Source organism: Vicugna pacos, chromosome 15, assembly GCF_048564905.1.
Source record: "Vicugna pacos chromosome 15, VicPac4, whole genome shotgun sequence".
Taxonomy (NCBI): domain Eukaryota; kingdom Metazoa; phylum Chordata; class Mammalia; order Artiodactyla; family Camelidae; genus Vicugna; species Vicugna pacos.
The window spans coordinates 11440218-11464821 of record NC_133001.1 but is presented as its reverse complement, the minus strand read 5'-3'; the positions used below and the strand labels follow the sequence as shown (position 1 = coordinate 11464821).

The following is a 24604-nucleotide window of genomic DNA, read 5'->3' as shown; positions in this document are numbered from 1 at the left end:
CTCTGACTTACTTCACTTAGTATGATAATCTCTAAGTCCATCCATGTTGCTGCAAGTGGCAATATTTCATCCTTTTTCATGGCTGAGTAGTATTCCATGGTATATATGCACCACATCTTCTTTATCTAATCATCTGTTGATGGACACTTAGATTGTTTCCATGTCTTGGCTATTATAAATAGCACGGCTATGAACATTGGGGTGCATGTATCTTTTCAAATTAGAGTTTTCTCCAGACATATGCCCAGGAGTAGGATCATAAGGTAAGTCTATTTTTAGTTTTTTAAGGAACTTCCACACCATTTCCCATAGTGGCTCCACCAACAGTGTAGGAGGGTTCCCTCTTCACACTCTCTCTAGCATTTATTATTTGTATACTTTTTTGATGGTGGCCATTCTGACTGATGTGAGGTGATACTGCATTATAGTTTGGATTTATATTTCTCTAATAATTAGCAATGTTGAGCATCTTTTCGTGTGTCTGTTGGCCATCTGGATGTCTATTCCTTCCATTTTCATTGTATTGTGGAGGAAGATGATGTGGACTTTCTTAACTGGAGTCCTCTTGTAACTTTTTAGAACTTATTGCAGGGTCAGTGACTAATTTGCCAAGCATTTTATTTACTGACAACATACCCTGAGTGCCTGAGTTGATATAAGAAAGGTAACCTGCAAACAAATTCATGACCCAACCCAAGGAATTATCATTCCAGTCTCATGATGGTGCTAGATTATCCTGAGCAAGTAAATACCCTTTGAAAATGGCTGCTTGCTCTAGGGTCTAAAAAAAAAAAAAAAAACCCACCAGTCTGTAGGTTTTAGAAGGAGAGACAGTCAGTAAGAAATACTGGGTGGGTGAGTAAGGAGGGAAATGATCCTACAGTGCTTGTCTGCCTTATGCTGAAGGAGCCTCTTAGTATCTGCATGTGTTATAAATAATGTAATCGCCTCTGTGCAATAGGATAGTGCTAATGGAGCCGGTAAAGCCCACAGTATATAATATTTATTTGAAAGAGAAAATGATTTCATTTCCATTTTATTTCTGGTACAGCCAAGCATTCGAGTTGCACACGATGAGCCTTTCAATTACATGTTTAATTCATTCAAATGATTTGTGCACAGCAAGACCTTAATCCCAGGGAATCTTAGCAAGAATGCCGTCAGGTTAATATAGTTCCCCAAGGCTTCTTGGATTGGATTCTACTTAACACCATCTCACAGACTGAGCCATAGAGGCAAAGCCCACCAAAGGCCCAGCCAGCAACAGGAAAACTTTGCTCTGCTCTGTCAGTTCCCCAGAGATAGAGGCTCACACCTCCCAGGTCTGGACCGCCCCTCATGTGGAACGGACACTAGGATCTTGTATCTCTCGCGTTTGAAATTAAACAGCCATTTGTGCAACCGTTCGTAATTGTCTAGGTCCCACACTAGAACGAAACCCTGTGGGGTCAGAGATCCCGTCTGACTTATCCCCAGCACCCAGAGCAATGCCTGGCTCAGGGTGAGCGTGGGATTGATTTGGTGAGTAGTCTGCAATGTAGCATGGTTTATTCTGGAAAAATCAGTTAGGATATATATATATGTAGATACGATGTGATATTCTGGAGCAATTATCATTTATGGCATAAAATACATAGTTATTGACACGAAAAGGAATCCATGGATTTGTTTTCCAAAACAGGTCATAAAGAAGTGTATCTTGTAGGTAGTAGCAGAGTGTGGTGCTTGAGAGTGTTAGCACAGGGAACTATATCCACTATCTTGTAATAACTTACAGTGAAAAAGAACATACATATATATGTTAGTATAACTGAATCAGGCTGCTGTACACCGAAAATCATACTTTAATAAAAATAGAGTGTTAGATGAATGTGGACAAGTACTCACCCTCAATGCTCATCGAAAGACAGCTAATAATAACCTCAAGGATGAAGGGCTGTTAGGATAAGAAAATTGATTAAATAAAATAATGTAAAAATAAAATTATTAAAAAACCCATCAAAGTGCCGGAGATATGCACTAGCTGCCTGTCCTATATACATATTGAAGACTACAGTCTCGTTTTATGGAGAAAAGTACGTTTGTGTGTATATGAACAACTCAAACTATTCACATAAAATTGTTAACAAGGATATATGGGTAGGACTTTTGATTTCTCAAATTTTCCTTTTAATTGTTAACAAGGATATGTGGGTAGGACTTTTGATTTCTCAAATTTTCCTTTTATATTTTCCTCTAGTTTTTGGACAATAAGGCTTTTAATTTTGAGGTGGGGATGCAAATTTTAAGTTCACTTCTGCAGCTGTAGCTGTTGACCCTCCATTACAAAGCAGACTATTTCGGAGAGGGCTTGTCCAGAAGATGATCTCAGCTTTATTTGCGTGAGAAAGATCAAGATCAAACGGAGGTTTCAAATGGCAGACTGAAGAAAAGCATTTACCTGGTCACATTCTCCAAATTCCATTGAAATGACGGGGAAATGTGCAAACCAAAGAAAATTTCAATAGAGCTGAAAAACCAAGGGAGTTGCCACTAGCATATTGGAACTTTGCAAATTTTCTAAAAAAAAAAAAAAAGTGGGAGAAAACAGATCTAAAGAATCCATAATTCCATAAAGGCAAATGAGAAGTCCTCCAGTGAAGAAGTCTAAAACAACCCAAGGATCAGGGGTAGCAGGGAGAAGAGAAGAAATAGGTGGTCGGCATGGTTACTGTTTTAAAAGAGCAGGAGGACAGCACCCCTGCCTGACGGACGCGGGCTTTGACCTCAAGCACAGCTCTGCAAAATGGGGATTGTGACACGGGAGACGCTCAGAGTCGATATGGGGCTGGAACAAAGCAATTTCCTAAATATTTGGAGCTGCCTCCAGGGAAGATACTAACCTTCATCTGAAGACAAACTACTGGTTGCCCTGAAGGGAAGTCTAGCCTTCCAGGACCCAGAACTGCTCTTCAGCCCAGCACGACCCCCAGCACCTCCAGCCAGAACTTAGAGCGATTGCCAAGATACAGGGATTCCCATTTGCACTAGAAGAGCATATCTGCTCAGTTATGCTTCCCCGTTTTCTCTGATCCTCCTCAGTCTTGAAGAGAATAGGTGTCCGACAAGAAAAGGAATAACGTTTTGGATGGAAAGGTTAATCATAAACTTAGCAGGTGGGGGAGGCGGGTGTAGCTCAGTGGTAGAGCGCATGCTTAGCATGCACGAGGTCCTGGGTTCAATCTGCATTTATTTTCCTCTATTTAAATGAATAGATAGATAGATAAATTAATTAAAAATCTAATTACCTCCCCCACAAAAATGGAAAAAAAACCTCGGCAGAAGAACTCAGTTTTCGGGGGACTGGATTTCAATCCCTAATCCTGTAGTCTTGCTTTAGTTTTCCTAGTTTGTTCTCCCACCGCCCCATGTGTGAGTATGTGTCTGTCTGGTGTCTGTCTCTGTGAGCGCCCTTAAGCCCTGACGGAGAACATGGGTAAGTATCACCAGTAGTAGAAGGTCCTGAGTCTGGTGCTCCGGGCTCCAGACCACTCAGGCCCGTTCAGTGGCTGTGAAATCTGAACCAAGTCCCAGCTTCTCCACACCTGGTGTTCCTCATCTGCAAAGTGCAGTGGCTGGCCCAGGGCTCTCAAAGTCCCTCACCGCCTCTGAACCTTCGGGGTCCCTGTTCCCCGCCCCCTCTGCTCTCCACACCCTAAAGGTGCTGCAACAGAAAAGTGGGGGTGCTCGCTCCCTTCCTCAGCGTAGATCCTTGAGATCTGACTACATGTTCATGCGGGACCAGGGCCTGAGGAGGAGTTAAGAATTCACTAGTCAGATTTTATCCAGAAACCCATGTTCATTTCCCCCGCAGCACGACTCCTTTGGAAGACACATCAGTAGATCATGCTGGGGGCCTCCTTGTGAGGGTGAAACAGAGCAGGACCCCGTGGGGTCCTTCCTGGTTCAAACCCTTTCCATGTCCCCCACTTCTTCTGAGTAGAGCAGAGATTTCATTCAGCCTCTTTGACCCTCCCTGAGCTCCAAAGGGCAGATTCGAACAGTTGCCAATCAGGGAAGGGAGGGGATGCAGAGAGGAGGGAGGGACAGTCAGGAAACAGCAGTGCAGCCTCAAGGCAGGGTCCTGGTTCCTCCTCCAAGAGGAGCCAATAATACCTCCGAGTTCTTCTGCAGGACCTGAGGCCCTGCCCTGGGGAGGGTGGCAGCTTCAGGCTGAGCACAGGGCTCCTGGAACACCGCCCTGTGACCTCACCACCAACCAATCAGAAGAACGTCACACACCCTGCAGCCCTCACTCTCAATTTTGCCTTTAAAAACTTCTCCCCGAAAACCATCAGAGAGTTCAAGGTTTCTGAGCACAAGCCACCCATTCTCTTTGCTTGGCTCTGCAGTAAAACTTTCTTAGCTCCAAACTCTGATGTTTCCATTTGTTTAGGCTCACTGTGCATCGAGCACACAAACTTTCGTTCAGTAACACATGTACAACTTTAAAAATGATACAAGGGGGGAGGGTAGAGCTCAAGCGTTAGAGTGCGTGCTTAGTATGCATGAGGTCCTGGGTTCAGTCCCCAGTATCTCCATTTAAAAAATAAACAATAATAAATAAACAAATAGACCTAATGACCTTCCCCTCTCCCCCCCCAAAAAATAAAATAATAAATAGATTTTTAAAGATGAAACAACATACATCCATATAATCTCTGTTGTGTCTCCACAAACCCACCTCCCCATCCCACGACAGCTGGCTTTTCCCACCAACCAGTATTAACTAATATCCTGATTGTTTTGTCATTCATAATTCCTTGTTCTCTTTACACCTTTACCAAATATGTAGAATTATCTTTTAAAGGAACAATTTTTTTCATAAATTTCTTATGAGGATTAAATGAGATAGTGCTTAAAATCCTTAGCACCCTGCCTGACACAAATTAAGTCCTCAAAAATGTCATCTAATGTCATTATCCTTTTAAATTTCCATTAATATAATGCAAACGCTCCTTTGTTCATTCAGTAATTTATCCCATTCACTTTTTAATCACCTATTGTGGGGTCATCTCATCTCTACCACGGCAGAGGCCATGGAAACATATAATTCGGTATGTTTTCATCCTTTTAACTTTTTATTTTTAAATAATTACAGACTCACAAGTTGTGAAAAGAGTATGAGGAGGTTCTGTGTACCCATCACCCAGCTTGTACCGACACCTTATCTATGTATATATAACACGTTATCAAAATGACACCTTATCTATGTATATGTAACACGTTATCAAAATGAGGAAATCAGCATCGGTACCCTGCAATTAACAAGACAACAGACCTTCAGATTTCTCCAACTTTTGCATGAAATCTATATCCTTGTATAATCCCGTGACATTTCACTCCGTGTGTAGTGTGTAGACTTGTGTAACCACCACTGCTATCAAGATTTAGACCTGCTCTGTCACCACAAAGGAATTCTCTACACTATTCTTTTACAGTCACACCCTTCCTCCCTTACCTAATCCCTGGCAACCACTGATCCACTCCCCATCTCTATCATTTTGTCATTTGGAGAATGTTATGTAAATGGACTCACCCTTTGAGATAAGCTGGGCGGTTTTACACTCATGGGAAACTGGCCTTACATCGTGACCCTAGATTTCTTGGCTGGGAGGATTTCTTGACCACATTTTTACTGAGGAGAATTAATTCCATCTTCAGACCCTGTAGAGTGTTTCAACTCAGAGGAAATCTGAGAATCCGATGGAACTCTGAAGATAAAGGCTTTAACCACTAGAATTCACCAGAACACAGGAAGGGTGTCCTTGAGGGATCCTGAATGGGAGGGAGGGAGGAGGAGCAGGCAACCACCCCAGAACTGGACCTTCTAGGATATTTGGGGGTCCTGATGTGAATGCCGTCATTAACGGCAAAAGCGCTCAGTCACTACGCATGCTGGAAGCTAATGAGCTTGGAAGAGGTTTGTCTATAAATGTCAGAAATGAGTTTCGAATACTTTCATCAGTCCCTCACCCCCAGGCAACCAAAAAAAGGGGGATTGTTTGCAAATTGCACAGCAGGCCAGGAAAACAGTCTGAAAACCCTTTCAATCAGATATTTTAGAAGGCGCTTGTCTAAAAACAACTTATGCCAAGTTTCCAGGCTGCTCCTTTGTCAGCTCATTTTTGAAGACACGTCACAAAGCACGAACTAGAAGGAGGAACATGTTTTATTCGGTGATACAATGAAGTCCTTTGTCCAACAAATAGATGTGATAATATCACTGTGTTGGCTACACTAAATCATTCTCCAAAGTGGTTGTGGATGCTTTTTAAATGTTTCCACCTTCCGTCTGGTTGAGAGCACTGAAAGAATGGTGCTAAAAGCCTCTTTTCAGACACTTCGGGGGCATTCTTTTGTCTGAATGCACTTCCCCTTTCCCACCCGGTCCCTGGCACCAAACACCGCCTTACAAATCGGCTCAGACTGGCAGGCGGGATGAAGTCAGCAGGGGCTCTGCCAAGTCCCTCTCCAGGCTCTGTTCACCCAGGCCTTGCTAACTAAGCCTTCCCCCCACGTAATAATGGCATCCCAACTGCACTCAGAAACAGAACTTTGTGCCCGCGCCAAATGGCTCTTGGGGACAGTTATGGTAGAGACCCTCCCCGCTTTGATTCTGCCTAGACTGTGTCAGGCAGAACTGACCATTTTGCAATTTTCCACCTTTTCTCTTTATTTAATATTAGAAGTTCCGTCTGATTCTGCAACTGACTCCTGGAAGGGCATTCCAAATGCAGAAGCATTTCCATAAGCCAGTGACACCAAAAAATTACATTATATGACAAGCCATTTACTGTCTCCTCCTGGACTTGAGAGCTTATGCATGCGAGCACTACAGTTTTTAAAACACACGAAAGCATGTGAAAACGTAAGGGCCTGCTGCTTCCCAATTGCAGGGGGATGGATTTTTTAGGCACCGCGAATTTGAATTAGCTCAACTGTATGGCTTAGAGCACTGGTTCTCAGCTGGGACAGTTTTGCCCCCCAAGGGACACTTGGCAATGTCCGGAAACGCTGCTGGTTGTCACAGCTGGGTGGGGAATGGTACTGGCATCCAGTGGGTAGAGGCCAGGGCTGCTGTTAATCAGCCAGCAGTGCACAAGACAGCCTTCCCAGCAAAGACTTCCTGGTCCTAAATGTCAGCCGTGCCGAGGTTGAGAAACTCTGGTTAAAGGAAAGCAGGGGGCCTTTGAGGTCAAATATCCTGGATTTGAATCCTACCCTTGTTTCAGTCTAACCTATCCAAGCTTCAATTCCTCTTCTTTAAACTAGAAAGTGTCCTACTTGCCTTACTGAATCCTTGGGAGGAGCAAATGAGATGAGAACCTCTACACAGCCGACGGCTTAGCATCACTGCCACTCAGTAAAAGAGTAGAATCTTTCCCTTTCTTTCCTCGCCTTACATTCCAGACAGTTACTGCTCTGCCTTCATGGCCAAGAAGCCCTGCTCCTTTGTTTGTTTGTTTGCTTGGAGAGGGGAGGTAATCGGTTTGTTTATTTATTTATTGGAGGTACTGGGGATTGAACCCAGGACCTTGTGCATGCTGAGCATGCGCTCTACCACTTGAGCTACACCCTCCCCCTGAGCCCTTCTCCTTTGAAGACCAGACCTTCTGCTGCTTCTGCTTCAGAAGCAGACTCGTCTAAATCTTTTACTGGATTATTTGCCCTTTGTCTCCACATCTCTAAATAACAAGCTTATGCAATAATACTACTTCTTGATTTTTCAAGTTTAGAGTTTTCTAGTGACTTCCAACTACCTAAGATGAGGCTTTAGCTTTTTTTTTTTATCACCCGCACTCTCCGCCTCTTACCCAACACCATGTAAACACACATTTTCAATCCCCTATCCTCTCAACGAGTTGTTTAATAATTTCAAGTGGATCACTATTCAATGCTTATAAATAATATTCACCTAATTAATCGGGTATACATGTCAATTACTTTTCCTTTGCTGAACTTTCTGTCTTTCCTGGAGTTAATAATTGTCTCCTTTTTTCATTTGTGTAGTTCTCTACGGAGTTATATCAAATCCACCCTTAGCTTCCCCTAGCTGGGTAAATTTTTCAATGCATTCACAGCTATGACGTCTTCTTTCAGTTCCATCTTCCTAAAGAAGTCTCTCTGACATGCTGCAGTCTGGACGGGCTGCTCTCCAGGCCAGCTGCCCGGGGGCCATCCTGGAATCCCTCTCCAACATCATCCTGGGGGTTATTCCGCTTTGTATTGGATTCTGTTTCCAGGATCTCAAATCTTCCTCTTTCTTAATTTACTCCCTACCTGTGGGGGAGCATCTAAGAAATGGTACACGGAGATAAATTTTTTGAGAACTTACATATCTGAAAAAAATATCTTTTACTCACACCTTTGTTAAATATTTTGTCTGAATTTAAGTTTTAGTCTGGGTATCACTTTCCATCTAAAGTTTGAATATGTTGCTTCAGTCGCTGATATTACTCAGAAAAATCTGAATGCATTCTTTGATCAGTGGGGGGTCTTTTGTATTTTCATTTTTCTTTTTTTTTTCTTCAGGTATAGTTGATTTACAATGTTGTATTAGTTCCTGATGTACAGCATAGGGATTCCACTATACATTTATATATATTCTTTTTCATTTCCTTTTCATTATAGGTTATTACAAGATATTGAATATAGTTCCCTGTGCTACACAGCAGGACCTTGTTGTTTATCTATTTTATATATAGGAGTTTGTAACTGCTAGTCCCAAGCTCCCAATTTATCCCTTCCCCACTTTTTCCCTTTGGTAACCATAAGTTTGTTTCCTATGTCTATGAGTCTGTTTCTGTTTTGTAAATAACTTCATTTGTGTCATTTTTTTAGAGTCTACATATAAGTGATACCATCTGATATTTGTCTTGCTCCATCTGACTTACTTCACTTAGTATGATGATCTCTCGGTCCATCCATGTTGCTGCAAATGGCAATATTTCATTTTTTGTGGCTGAATAGTATTCCATTGTGTTTATATATCCAGTCATCTGTTGATGGACACTTAGATTGTTTCCATGTCTTGGCTACTGTAAATATTGCTGCTATGAAATTGGGGTGCATGTGTCTTTTCAAATTAGAGTTTTCCTCTTTTCCAGATATATGCCCAGGAGTGGGATTGCGGGATCATACAGTAACTTTATTTTTAGTTTTTTAAGGAATTTTATTCCCAGTACTGCTTTTATCTTTTCCCTGGGAACTTTAGGATCTTTTATTCATTCCCAGTGTTCTAACATGTCACTATGACATGCCTTAGTGTGACCTCTTCTCCTGGCTATAGGTTATAGCATCCTCCTGCTTCTTCATATGTCTAGCAATTTTTTGATTGGAAGCCAAGCATTGTGAATTCTACACTGTTAAGTCCTGAGTTTTGTTTTATTCCTTTTAAGAGTGTTGGATTTTGTTCTAGAAGGCACTTACGTTATTTTTGAATTAGTCTGAACCATTTGAGACTTGTTTTGACCTGTTTAGGGCAGATCTAGAGTAGATCTTACTCAAGGGTCAATTTAGATCTAATCTGAATACATCGCCCTTCTGGCATCTCTACTGACTGACCTGTGTAATCAACAAGGCCACTCAGTCTCTATGCGGGATCTCCTCTGTGCGCTTCAGTCCAGAAATCACATCCAGGCGTAAACCTGGGGAATCACAGGGCTCGCCTCTTTAGTCTTCCTTCTCTCAGAGATCACAGTCCTGCTCTCCCCATTGTCCAATGTCTGAAAATAGTTTTTTCATATAATTTGCATTTCATCTAATTTGCCCCACTTCTAGTCATTTTGGCCGTAAGTCAATTCTGGGCTCTGTCAGTCCCCCATGGCCAGGAGAAGCCTGGTGTGACATTTTTAAATTCATCTTTTAGGCACTGGTTGTACAATTTTAATTTATAAACATGTAGCTTTAAAACCTGGAAGGTTCTCATATTATTCCTTTGATAAGTTTCTCTCTTCTGTTTTCTTTGTTCTCATTTTCTGAGACTTCTATTAGTCAGATGTCGGACATTCCAAGTGCTTCCCTCATTTTCTTTCCTTCTCTCCTCTCTTTTCTATTTCTTTGTCTTTTTATTCTGTCTTCTGGGAGATTTCCTCAACTTTACCACTCTAGCATAAAGTTTTTATTCCTACTATCACATTTTTATTTCTAAAAGAATTTTCTTGTTCTCTGGATGTTCCTTTTTATAGTATCCTGTTCTCATTTCACGGTCACGTGAAACAATGTTGAATAGCCATTCTGGAATAGTCTTTCTCTCTCACTCTGGCAGGGTCACCGTCTTATTCATTTTTGTGCATACAGTACATAACGCAGTGCCTGCACAGATGGCAGTTAAATTATTGAATATCCATGTGTAGTTGAATTGAAAGAACAGTGGAATAAAAAGCAGATCTGGGTTGAAGACCCGGGCTTAGCTATTTTCTAGCTGTGAGGATCTTAAGCAAGTCATTTTCTTCTCTTCAAGTCACAGTGTCTTCATCAATGAAATGGAGATACTAAACTCTGCCCTGGCTACCCGCCACTGCTGCTGTAACCATAAGTAAGGCTCTGAGATCAACACAGCAGGCAAAAATGTCAGGGAAATTACTCTGGAGAAAATTCTTAAAACATTCGTTGAGCATATCACACATGGTCTTAGGTACATATCTATGAACAGATATTCTTTGCACACTAGACATTGAAAAACACTGAGCTACATCTAAGGAAATATAAACAAAGTCTATACGTAGATGTAGAAGTAAGTCTCCATGAGTATTTATAGTATTCTGCTTTTTAGATGCTCTCAAGTCTCTAGGACAGGTTTTCTCATGTTTTTTGATATTTGGGACCAGATAATGATTTGCTGGAGGTGGGGAGGGCTGTCCTGTGCATTTTAGAATGTTTAGCAGCATCCATGACCTCTACCCACCCGATGCCCATAGAAATCTCCCCCTTTATCCCTCCAACCACACAGTTGTGACAACCAAAAATGTCTCCAAATGTCCCCAGGGGAGGGTACAAAATCACCCCAATCAAGAGTTGAGGACGACTGCCCTAGGGTAAGTGGGAACTAGGCTTCCCAAAGCTTTCCTGTTGGCCTGCAGTATTTACTCCATCCTTCCTTAAGATGAAGTATCTGAAACCTTATTACGTGTTAACACATCTGTTTGCTGTGCTGAGGACTGAATGCTAAAATGTAGGCAAAAACATCTAGCATGGGGCAAAGCACTTTGATAAATATTTGCTGGCTTTGAGTCTACACCTGACTTGGTCAGACCCATGGACACACAGTCTCCTGAGAACAAGAGAAAAGAACTTGTCCCCCGACTCCCTGTCCTCCTTTGATGCCATGGCGCTGCCTCCCATGCCCTGGACCACATGTTTCATCCCAGGGGGCTAGGTCTAAAGCTGGCATGTACATTAAAGGCACTTACCACGTGATTACACACCATGTGAAAATGTTCTGTTAACACACTACTAATTGCAGCTTCTAGACCTCCTCATCCCAGAGAGTCATCATCTCAAGATCCTCAGATTTCCTAGCTCTGTCTTTGGTCTTGCTCGATACTTAATCACTTTTAGAGATAACGGTCTTACATGTGCTTCACTGTTATTTCCTTCTGTTGTCATCTTACTTTGTCTTATATCCAGGCTGAGCCACCCCTAGATGGGAGTGGGGCCACGGCTCCTGTGTCTCTTCATCCCCGATTATGCCTGCAGAGATGCCAGCATTGAGGCTAGAAAACATTTCGGTGATTTGCAGCGCTTTAAAAATATGTCTGCAGACTCTCTGATGTCATCAAAAGTGGCATGGAATTCCATTGCCCTTGGATGAGGACCAGCTTAGTGACGCGCATCAAACAAACAGAAGGCATGGAAATGGTGCAGCATGCCTTCCAAGACTGGGTCATAAATGATGATCCAGCTTCTCCCTGGCGCTGTCTCTCTCTCTCTCTTTTTTTTTTATTTTAATTGTGATGCGAACACTTAACATGAGATCTATCCTCTTAAAAGTCTCAGTGTACAGTACAGTGTTGTTGACCATAAGCCTAGCTCTCTCCCAGAACATGCATCTTGGGAGCCCTGAGCTGACACTTGAGAAGTCTGGCTACACTGAAGCTGCCAAGAAGAGCTGCTATGGAGAGATCACATAGAGAAGCCACCTGGAAATAGAAGGATGCCCGAGGAACCCCAACTGCGCTAGCCTCGGCTGTTTTAGCCTCCCCAGGACTAATCCCCAGATATGTGAGTGAATGACCCTCAGATGATTCTAACCCCAGCCTTCACACTACCCCAGCTGACTTCCCAACTGTTCCCACTGCCCAAATTCATAAGCAAAATAAATACTGTTTCAAGCCACAAGGATGTGGGTAGTTTGTCATGCAGCATTAGATACGGAAAGAGATTGGATCCACAGATGAGGAGCTGTGGAAAATCTAATCAAAAATATTCCTCATTTCAAATACATCCCAGAAGCTGCAAAAGGTGAATGGTTAAAGTCACCCTAATTGTACCATCTCACTTTGTTGATTCCCTCTCTGAGCTTTAGAAAGAAGCAGTGATGACAAAGACCATCCAGAAAATCTCTGGGTTGATGTGTTATTCACCCCTGTATCCCAGCTCCCTGGGAATTTATACTTTACTTTCCAACCTGTACTTATAATTTTTTGCTAGATGTTTTCAACTAGTGATTTCAATGCTATTATTGATGAAATGTGACTTTTTGCTAGACAGAAGAGAAAACTCTGTCCTTTATTCCTTACCAATTGAACTTCAGAGATGATCTCATTGAAGTCGTCTAAGAAATTCAGCATGCAGCCAGACTCATTTCTGTTTAAAGTTGTAGGTGCCCAAATGCAGAGGCCATTGTTGGCTCTGAGTCCTGCTAGGATGGAAATGGCTTCGTGGACTGAGGACCAGTCTGTCCCTTCTGCCCTGATGCTCTCAGTGGGTCCCTTCACCTTCTTCTGGCTGCATTTCTTTCTCAGTTTGGTGTTTAAAAACCAAACTCCTCTGACTTTCACAAGCAATTTACCAGGAACCGAATTAAGACGACTTAGAAACATAAACTGATGTCAGATGTTAGATTCGTCGAAAAAAATCCGGGAAAATCGGAACATTGCATTTTAATCAGTTGGCAGGTGGTCCGTGATCATGATGAATTTCTTCCTCTGGTTGACACATTTTCAAATGTTAATGTCCTCTTAAGGAATAAACTGGGTTCTAATGATTGAAATAATGGCTTCGAAGGTGAGCAGTCCGCTTATTAGGGTTTCAAACCTTGGCACTGTGCACGGAGAGGTGTTAGGTTAGGTGTTCGACAGAGAAGTAATTACGACCACATAATGAAAAGGAAGAGGCTTTGAGAGAGGGATTATGGAGAAGACCTGGGTCGGGGGGAAAGCGACTCCAACAGCGGCACGAAACAGTCCTGAGTCAAGTGTAACGCGATGCAGAAGACAGAAGGTCAAGTTTTCCTTGAAACTGCGCCGTTCACACCCACCAGGACCCCAGTTGGTGGAAGCATTTTCTTTCTCTAATCTGGAATCAGGGAGAGTCAGAGAGATTTTTTTTTCCTATCAAAACTCCACTTTCTTTCCGCCTAATGCTGAGTCAAGAAAGACAGGAAACTTGAGCGTAACGGGGTGAGTTCCCAGCCTTTTCATCTCTCCAGGAGGAATGCAGGGCAGACAACCTCCCGGTGACCAAACACACTTCCAGCTGTAGGCCGACTGGTAGAATTCGTTTGAAAACAAATAAAGAGCCACTGTCAGCAACAGGAGGGAAGAACTGGAAATATTATCCGGAAAGGAATTATTGGTCTCCTAAGGCACTGCTTCTTCCTTGAAGCCGTGGCTGATAAAAGCTGTTTGTTCTCCTTAAACCCATCCTAAGCTACTTTCGGAGGAAAACACGCGAAGTGCTTCAGCACCAAAATGCCATCACACAGGGAGCATGTGGTTAGCTGGACCTTTTTTTTTCAAATTGAAGTATAGTTGATTTACAATTTTGTGTTAGTTTCTGGTGTAAATCAAAGTAATTCAGTTTTATATATATATATATAATATATATATATACATATAAATATATTCTTTTTCAGATCCTTTTCCATTATAGGTTATTACAAGATATTAAATATAGTTCCCTGTGCTATACAGTAGGTCCTTGTGGTTTATCTGTTTTACACAAAGTAGTTTATATCTGTTAATCCCAAACTCCTAATTTATCCCTCCTACCCCACCCCTTTCCCCTTGGATAACCATAGTTTGTTTTCTATGCCTGTGATTCTATTGCCAGCTTGTATACAAGTTCATTCGTTATCATTTTTTTTAGATTCCACATATAAGTGATATCATATGATATTTTTCTCTCTCTGTCTGACTTACTTCACTTAGTATGATAATCTCTAGGTCCATTAATGTTGCTGCAAATGGCATTATTTCATTGTTTTTCATGGCTGAGTAGTATTCCATTGTATAAATACACCACATCTTCTTTATCCAGTCATCTATCGATGGACATTTAGGTTACTTCCATGTCTTGGCTATTGTAAATAGTGCTCCTATGAACATTGGGGTGTATGTATCTTTTCGAATTAGAGTTCCCTCCAGATATATGCCCATGAGTCAGATTGCTGGATCATATGGCAGCTCTATTTTTAGTTTTTAAAGGAACCTCCATACTCTTCTAAATAGTGGCTGCACCAAACTACATTTCCACCAACAGTGTAGGAAGGTTCCTTATTCTCCACAGCCTGCCTCTCTTAGCTGGACTTTTAATGATGAGGCCAATGCTGAGAATCCCCTCACTTTTCCTGAGATTAAACATATTATGAATCATACAAGTGCAAAAATTCAGTTGAGTAGCACAAAGAAGAAAAGGGAGAGAAAATGGGTTCCCTTCACCTCCCAAATCTTGTCTTATCCCAAGCAAAGGCAGACCTCCAACAGGCACAATGCATCAGTTTTCTACACTATGTGACAAATCACCACACACTTAGTGGCTTCAAATCACATCCATTTATCATCTGACAGTTCCTTGGGTCAGGAGCCTAGGCATGGCTTAGCTGGGTTCTCTGCCCAGCGTCCCACAAGGTGGCATTTTTATCTGGAGCTCAGGGTTCCCTTCCAAGCTCACTGGTCATTGGCAGAATTCATACCTGCACAGCTGTGCAACTGAGGCTCACAACTCCTAAAGACTGGACAGTCCTGCCACGTGGCCCTCTGACAACACAACAGTTTGCTCGTTCAAGGCGAAATGAGTCTGTTCAGGTTACCATAACAAAACACCACAGATTGGGTGGTTTAAACAACAGAAATGTATTTTTCATACCGTTCTGGAGGCTGGACGTCCTAGGTCAGGGTGCCAGCAGAGTCGGGTTCTGGTGAGAGCTCTCCTTCTGGGTTGCAGACCGCTGTTTCCTCCCTGTGTGCTCATGTGACCTTTTCTTTGCACATGCACATGCTCAGGGAGACAGAGAGAGAGTAAGCTCTCTAGTGTCTCTTTATAAGGGCACTATTCCCATCATGAGGGCCCCACACTCATGACCTCATCTAACTTTAATTATCTCTCAAAGACCCTATCTCCAAAAACCATCATGTTGAGGGTCAAGGTTTCAACATACCATTGAGGGGGAGGAATGGGACATGAACATTCAGTCCATAACAAAGGCCAACAAGCAAGTGTCTCTACCTTCTTCCATCTCTGACCTCTAGGCCTCCTTTTAGAGGTTTCACCTAAGTAGGTCAGGCCCACCCAGGATCATCTCCCCTTTGATAAGTTAAGGGTCTTAAACCTACAAAATTCTCCTTGGCATATAACCTATAACCTAATCACAGGAGTGAAACCTCATCATGCTCACAGGTCCCTCACACTCAAATGGAGGGGATTATAGAGGGTGTGTCCACCACAGGGTGAGTATCTCAGAACTGTTCCTATCACATTACCATGCCCTACCATTGACCCTGGGGTGTCCTTTCTCTCATATCCTTTCATCCCTCAGCACCCTCATCTGTCACTCTCACTACCACACACACACACATGCAAACACACACACACTCACTACTTTTCACAGGTACCTACAAATTAGCTACAAAGTACCTCTGGCCTCCCTACACCCTCCTTTCCTGCACCCAGATCCATCTTGACCTAAAAGGGCAAGCCTGTTGGAACACAGAGAGAGGCTCTGAGAAAGGAATTTTTTTCTTTCTACTAATTATTAATAGATCATAGTTTGACCTGATGTCTTTTCTCTAAAGACATTTATGAAACATTAAACAGTTACAGTGACTAGAATCTATGAGCTTTTTAAAGGACCTACCAAAAATGTTTGTGATCTAAAAAAAAAAAATTTAGTGTTTCCAAAATATAAAGCTCATTCTTATTTAATTAAATGCTTATAAAACATTATATCAGAATAAAAAATGTATCGTTCTATGCAAATGTTATTTAATGGGGATGTGACAATATTATGTTTGAAACCAAAAATAAGGGTATCACATTACTGTATATAAAATAAACAACAAGGACCTATTGTATACCACAGGGAGCTATATTCAATTTCTTATAATAACATATAATAGAAAAGAATCTGAAATAAATATATATGTATGTATATGTACCACTGAGTCACTGTACACCTGAAACTAACATTGTAAATCAACTGCACTTCAATAAAAAACAAAATTAAAAATAAAAATAAAAAATCAGGATATCAAGTGAAAGATGCAAGCAACTTACTGAGACCCATGTACCCACTGGTACTAGAATTTGTAGGATGGTGTTAGAGAAAAGAAATCTCAAAGTGACACATACTTTGCCACGCTTTCTACCTTTAAAGTACGTATTCTAGCATTCAGGTTTACTTCATTCTATTTCTTTGTGAATTAGAAAAAAAAACAAACAGACACTACTTTAATTTCACATATTGGGAAAGGATAAATTAAGGTACTTATCTAAGGCCACAGTGGAAATATGTCAAAGAACCCGGTCTACCCTCAAAGTAGAGAAGCACAGATTCTGACCATTGAACCACTGAGCGCCATCACCTGACAGGTGCAGAGAAAACGTGATGAGCCAGCACCACACACTAACCAGCGAGCTCGTAGTGAGGACAGGAATCAGGGCCGGCTGACCCCTAACCTAGAGGTCTTTCCAGTAAGATGTGCTTTTTCCTTCAATTCTTCATACTAAATTCATGTTCTTTCAGTCCAAACTCTCTGTCTCAGACTAGACCTCACATATACGCATGACTTTCAGGGTTTTTTTGACTGAAGTGTAATTGATTCACAATGTTAGTTTCAGGTGTACAGCAAAGCAATTCAGTTATACATGTACATACATACTTTTTTTAAATTTTCAGATCCATTATAGGTTATTACAAGATATTGTATATAGTTCCCTGTGCTATACAGTAGGTCCTTGTTGTTTATCTATTTTATATATAGTAATGTGTGTCTGTTAATTCCCAACCTCTAATTTATCCCTCTCCACCCTTTCCCCTTTGGTAACCATAGTTTGTTTTCTATGACAGTGAGTCTATTTTGGTTTGTAAATAAAATTTATATTTTTTTAGATTCCATTTATAAGTGATATCATATGATATTTGTCTTTGTCTGGCTTACTTCACTTAGTATAATAATCTCCAGGTCCATCCATGTTGCTGCAAATGGCATTATTTCATTCTTTTTAATGGCTGAGTAATATTCCATTGTATAGATATACCACATCTTCTTTATCATGATTTTCAGTTTTAATTCCTTTCTTCCCAAACCTCACCTGGAATTGTAAAAATAAACCATAAGAAGGATCCTAGTATCTTCGTGCTAGGATACCTCTCAGAGATCATCTAATCCATTCTCTTCTTCAGGCTAAATATTCTTTTCACAATATCCCTTACATTAGATACACTGGCCTCTTTTTTAACATCTCCAGTGATGGGGAACTCACTACCAAAGACAAGGGCAGCTCCATTCTGAGCAGCCTTAACTGCAAAGATGGTCTGTCTCCCTCTAATTTCACACATGGCCTTCCAGAAGTACCACTTCTGGGGGAAAAGTGTAGGTCATTTCAGAGGCCATTGCATCTCATACTGAAGATGATTAACTTTCTTCAAGTCACTTCTCCCAGAGTTTCTCAATGTTGGGGTCATTAGCATTTAGAGTGAGACTTCTTCCTCAAGGGGGCCTGTCCTATGTATTGCAAGGTATTTAGTATCACTGTCCCCTGGAACTAAATTCCAGTAGCCCACATATGCTCACCTTGTGACAGCCTGTTCATTGTGACAACAAAAGATTCCTCCTGTATCTCCAAAAACCCTTGGGAAGAGGAAGGCTACTGTCCCTGGTTGAGAACCACTGTAGGTCTAAGTCTTGACCCTCAAATGCCCTCAACCACTGACTGTATTAGACATGGAACAGTTGTAGTGTGATTCACTGCCCATGAGGGAACTTTGTGTCACTGTCCTCATGAACATGGGATGACAGAGGGGATGAGGCAATTCATGAGAAGACTTTAACTAGAAGGCAATTAATTTGACTCAAAGGCAATCTATTCCCTTCACCCTATTCAGACATCTTCCATTTACCCCCTGCCACACATCCCCTACATAAAAGCCACCCTCCCATTCATCTATGGCGATTGGGAAGCATGTGTTGTCAATTAAGCAATTTTGCTGAACTAGAAATCCAAATCACATTGTCTCCCACCCAAATAGCCACCTCTCAATTATTCTGCCAACAGCAGTGCCTTGTAGTTCTTTAACAGTCTTTCACCCTTGGCCATTGTTTTCTTAGCTATTAACCAATTGCGGTGGGATCTTTTGATTTTGATTTAAATGGCTCCAGTCAGAAGGACTGTTAAGACAGAAAAATAGCTGAAATCCAAATTGCCCCTGAAATTGCTTTGAAATCGGAGCACAAACTGGCAAGAGATTATGATGTCACCGAACGTTAGACCACCCTGCGGAACCTCCAATATCTTGTTCACTGACTTCCCCAAATTGTCTTGATTACACACATGAAGGCTGCTGGGTTTGGGGAAGCAACGAACACTATGCAGTCGGGTGGTAAGAGCATGAGCTCCTTGTTTTGAACGTTGGGTCTGCTGCTTACTAGCTGTGTGACCATCCACGAGTCAGTCTGGGATTGTTTTTGTTTAGGTTTTTTTTTTGTTTAGGTTTCTTTTTTTTTAATTGCAGTATAGTCAGTTTATAATGTTGCATTAATTTCTGGTATACAGCTTAGTGATTCAGTTATACATACATACATTCCTTTTCATATTCTTCATTATAAGCTATTACAAGATATTGCATATATTTCCCTGTGCCATACGGTAGGACCTTGCTGTTTATCTATTTTATATATAGTAGTGTGTATCTGCAAAACCTGAACTCCCAATTTATCCCTCCACCCTGCACCCTTTCCTTGCTGGTAATCATAAGTTTGTTTCCTATGTCTGTGAGTCTTTCTGTTTTGTAAATAAGATCGTTTGTGTCTTTTTTTAGATTCCACATATAAGTATATCATGTATTTGTCTTTCTCTGTCTGACTTACTTCACTTAGAATGACAATCTCCAGGTCCATCCATGTTGCTGCAAATGGCATTAATTCATTCTTTTTTATGGATGAGTAATATTCTATTGTATTATATACCACAACTTCTTTATCCAGCCATCTGTCGATGGATATTGAGGTTGCTTCCATGTCTTGGCTGTTGTAAATAGTGCTGCTGTGAACATTGGGGTGCGTGTGTCTTTTCAGATTAGAGCTTCCTCTGGATATATGCCCAGGAGTGAGATTGCTGATCATAGGGTAAGTCTATTTTCAATTTTTTAAGGACTCTCCATACTGTTTTTCATGGTGGCTGCACCAAACTACATTCCCACCAGCAGTGTACGATGGCTCCCTTTTCTCCACACCCTCCTCAGCATTTATCATTTGTGGACTTTTTAATGATGGCCGTTCTGACTAGTGCAAGGTGATATCAAAATAGGCAGGAGACCTAAATAAGCATTGGCAAGTCTGTTAACCTCTCTGTGTCGCAGATTCCTCAGTTTCCTGTAAGATGGAGACAGTAATACGCCCCTCCTGAGGTTGTTGTTAGGACTGAATGAGCTAGAATGAGCACGCCCCGCAGACTCCCCCTCACCTCCTCGGCACTCACGTGGTTTCTGTGCACCTGCCCCCTGGCCACTCCCGGCATGGTGTGGTTTGTTTGTTTTCCCCTTCATCTTCTTTTAACTGCCTGTAAACCTTGTCAGAACTGAAGGTTAGTGAAGCTGCTCTGTGATGTGAAAGAAAAAGCCAGAAGCACCTGGGAATTTATGTCCCCTGACGTCACCATCACCCGACTGGGTGACCTGAGCCAGCGCTGGACAGGGTTGGTACACGAAAGCCCAGTTCCCTTGCCATCAGCGAGGACAAACTCCGTGATGTAACTTACACTTCAGAGCCTCCCATGTGATCAGGCTGAGGCTGGGGCTTCACCTGAAATGACATCCCTGCTTGGTTTCTTATCCTCCTCCGCTCCGCTCCTCCATTCTCAGAGGAACCCTACGTGAGTCCCCAGCACGTACATTCTCTTCTCTGAGCCTGGAAGTCCAACCTGAGACTGGCACCTAGCACAGTTCACAACCAGCAAGCATTTAATAAACGTTCATCTTTATGACATCTGCCATTAACAGGCATTGTGAACTCAGTAACACTTTAAAATGCACCTGCATTTTGCAAGTGACAATCACTCCTAATGCATCTAAAAAATAATTACATATGTGCAAGACACTGTGTCTTCAGCCTATAACTTTCAGGACAGTCTGGACACACTATGATAATGTTAGTTCTCTGAGGCCAAATTTGGGAAACATGGCTTTAAAACGACGCCCTTGGGTGGGAGGAGGGTATAGCTCAGTGGCAGAGTGCACGCTTAGCATGCACAAGGTCCTGGGTTCACTCCCCAGTGCCTCCATTAAAAAAAAAAATCACATATCTGCGGAATCTAAAAAAAAGATACAAGTGAACTTATTTATAAAACAGAAAGACTCACAGACAGAAAACAAACTTATGTTTACTGAGGGGCAAAGGGGGTGGGAAGGGATAAATTGGGAGTTCGAGATTTGCATGTACTATTGTATAGCATAGATATTCGATACCTTATAGTAACCTATAATGAAAAAGAATATATGTATGTGTATGTATGACTGAACTATTATGCTGTACACCAGAAATTGACACAACATTGTAAACTGACTATACTCCAATTTAAAAAAAAACACAATCCAGAAAGCATCAGGATGTTGAGGTCACCAAGAAGTGTGGGATCAATTTAGCGATGGCAGGAACCTTAGCAGCCCTAGTGATCTTCAGTGTATTTCTTAAGCAGCAGAATCGTTCGTTCAAATGGGCCAGATGTCAAAATTCAGAGTCTAGAACAGGTATAAGCAGGTGGGCTTAAGTCAAAGGCAGGTGGGAACCTGGAGCCCTGTGGCCCCATCGCCCCTGCTTTCTCTGCTCCCCGCAGATGCAGTCTGACGCCCCACGCATTCACAGACGAGAACAGTAAGGGTCGCTCTCCCTTTCCTTGGCAGTCCCACCACCAAAGCCCTGATCCCCTCTTACCTGTCTTGGATAATAGCCCTCCTGCACTCTCACTGGTCTCCTCCCATTCCCTGTCCACACCTCCCTCCCCTCCACTGAGCCTGACCCACACATCTTCCCATTCTGCACCTTCTACATTCACATAAACCCTGTCCCGGCAGCCTTCTGGCCAACCTCCAAGGGGGCCAGAAATGCCATCTCCTCCAGGCAGCCTCCTGGGATCTTCCCCTGTCGAAAGTGCTCCAACCCTGCCCTGCCCTCCTGGTTCCTGCTTCACCACCAACACCTCCACACAACCCCCCCTGCACTGGGGATATTTGTGAACACCTTGCCTTCCCACACTGAGAGGTTTGATCAGTTTTGTTCCCGTCCCCTCCCCCTGATGCACACTCTTCGGGGAGTGCCTTTCCTACAGAGGATGTCCAAAAAAAAGCTCTTGAAGTGAATGCCCATAATCACACCACAACACTGGTGGCATCTATTGGAGAGGGGACCCACAGACAGGATGGAATGCCTGAGTCTGGGTGGAGCACATTTGGAAAGACTCCGTAGAGAAACGGCACACAGTCCTTTTGTAGATTGGCCATTATCTGTAGGAGAAACCATGGCGTGAATCTGTTTCAGCTACGCAGGCACAGAGCTTTGGGACAGTTTGGGGAAGCTGATTAGCACAAGGACCCCAGGACCAAGCTGCTGAGGTTCCCACAACACAAACAGGGGCAGGAAGAGAGAAAACAACCCTCGCCGCCCAGCGCCCTGAGACATAGCCACCCCATTCACGGCTGACGTCTGGGCCTTTCTGCCTGGCTCAGCTCTCCAAAAGCCAGCCAGCAAGACGAAAAATGCGATTCTGCAGATCAGCTAGCATCCTCCTCGGGGGGTGGGCAGGAGGGGCCCAAAGCCAGGCGGGAGGATTAACACTGTTGTTTTCTCTCCAGGAGTTCAGTCCAGAAAAGAAAGAGAACCCACCCCAGGAGCAATCTCGGGCCAGGATCTCCCTCTGAGAGCCCCAGGCTCTGCCCATCCCCTGATGCTTCTACCCACCACTCCCAGTCCCTCAAAGCCTGCTTTCGGGTGTCCCAGCAGCCACGTTTATACCCTGAGGGCTGTGGTTTCCCAAAGGGCATTCACAGACATTGAAAAAGAGAAATGGGTGTTTTGCCCAAACAAGTTTGAAAAATCCAAAGTTGGAAGACGTTTATGTTCTCGAGGACTTCTCAGAGCCTTCAAACCTGGCGAGCACGGGGAAATCCCAACAACATGGTATAATATATTGCGTCTCCCCAAGAGGACGTGATCATGGAAGCCTCTCCCGGCCTGGCATCTCCTAGAACCAGCAGACTTCAGTTCAGCTGGCTCCCTTGCTACCTCAGCAGGTTCTCCACGTGTGGTCCATGGACGCACTTCCCAAGATCCGCGAGGTCAAAACTACATTCATAATCATAGAAGACCTTCTTTGTCTTCTTCCCTGTATTGACATTCACAGTGAGGTCCAAAAGCAATGGGGGGAATGGGTAAAACGGCTGTGACCTTAGCATGCATCAAGGCAGCGGCCTCATATGCCCTTGGGCACTTTTCCCACCATATACTTGCAAGAAAGAAAAAACGGTTTTACTGAAAAATGTCCTTGATAGTTTGACATTTGCAGATACTAACTACTATATATGAAATAGATAAACAAGGTCCTACTGTATATTAAACCTTGTAATAGTGTATTATGAAAAGGAATATATGTATGCCTATGTATGACTGAAATGCTATGCTGCACACCAGAAATTGACACGACATTGTAAACTGACTACACTTTGATAAAATCTAGAAAATCAAAGAAAAAGTCCTTCATGAAGCTGTAAGGAGTATTAACTTCATTAAATTGCAAACTTTGAGGTTATATATAGGTTTCTTGAATAAATAAGAAATATCGTAAAGCACTTTTAGTGCATATCAAAGTACAACGGTTGTCTCTGGGAAACGCTCTTGTGCAGTTGTTTGAGTTGTGCTGAATTCATCTTTTTTAAAATGGGACACCACTGGACTTGACTGACTGACAAACTACATCCATACAGAGTTGAATATCTGGCAGACATTCTTCTTGAAAATGAGTGAGAGGAGCGGATCTCGACAAGAAACACAACTGGCAGAGTTTGACGCCGATGATTAAGCCTGGGCTTTGAAGCAACAATTAGAATTTCGGAAACCCGTGTGCACCATCGTGAGTTTGACAGCTTAAAGGCTCTTTTCATGTACTCAATGGGGATATTAACAAATGTGATGTTTTGGCATGATACGAAATGAAATATGTCAACATTTGGAAGAGACGAATAACTCTGTGAACTAATATTTTCAAAACAATTAATGCATGATGTTATAAAATCTTCCGTGGGTCTAAGTTCCATTCAGAGGGCAATTTAGACCAGTGGATTTGAGTGTAACAGAGTATGAAATTTTCATTACTATGGTTTCAGATTCTACATTCAACCTCCTAGAAACTGCCACTTGTCTAGATTTGCTGTAGTCAAAGGGGAATATCCACACACATCTGAAATGACTAAGAAAATACTCCTCTGTTGTCAAACTACATACCTTTACAGAGCTGGATTTTTTTTCACCCACTTCAAACACAGCAACATAGCACAGCAGATTAGATGCAGAAGCAGATGAGAACTGAGCTGCTCCTATGAAACCAAACATCAAAGGAATTTGCAGAAGCACAAAACAAGGCCACTCTGGGTCTCACTAAGTGTTTTTTGGTTTGTTTCATTTTGGACAGGCTGCACATTTTTCAATAATTTTTTAAAAAGTCATCAGTTTTCTTGTAATGGTTTTATTATTGATTTTTAAAGAGCTAATAAATAAATATTTTAAATAATTCTAATTTTAATTTTTATATCAGAGATCAGCATATTTTTCTAGAAAGGGACAGATAATAAATATTTTAGCCTTCACCAAACAGTCTTTTCCTGCAACAAAACAACTCTACCATTGGGGCATTA

General features: G+C 42.2%; 1 long non-coding RNA gene across 1 annotated transcript in view; it reads right to left on the bottom strand.

The window, feature by feature from the left end:
- Positions 1-5705, bottom strand: part of LOC140685662 (uncharacterized) — a 28718-nt gene extending 23013 nt beyond the window's left edge. The window contains exon 1 of the long non-coding RNA XR_012058925.1: positions 5579-5705. This is a non-coding gene — a long non-coding RNA (uncharacterized lncRNA). The remainder of the gene's footprint in view (positions 1-5578) is intronic.
- Between the last annotated feature and the right edge of the window lie 18899 nt (positions 5706-24604).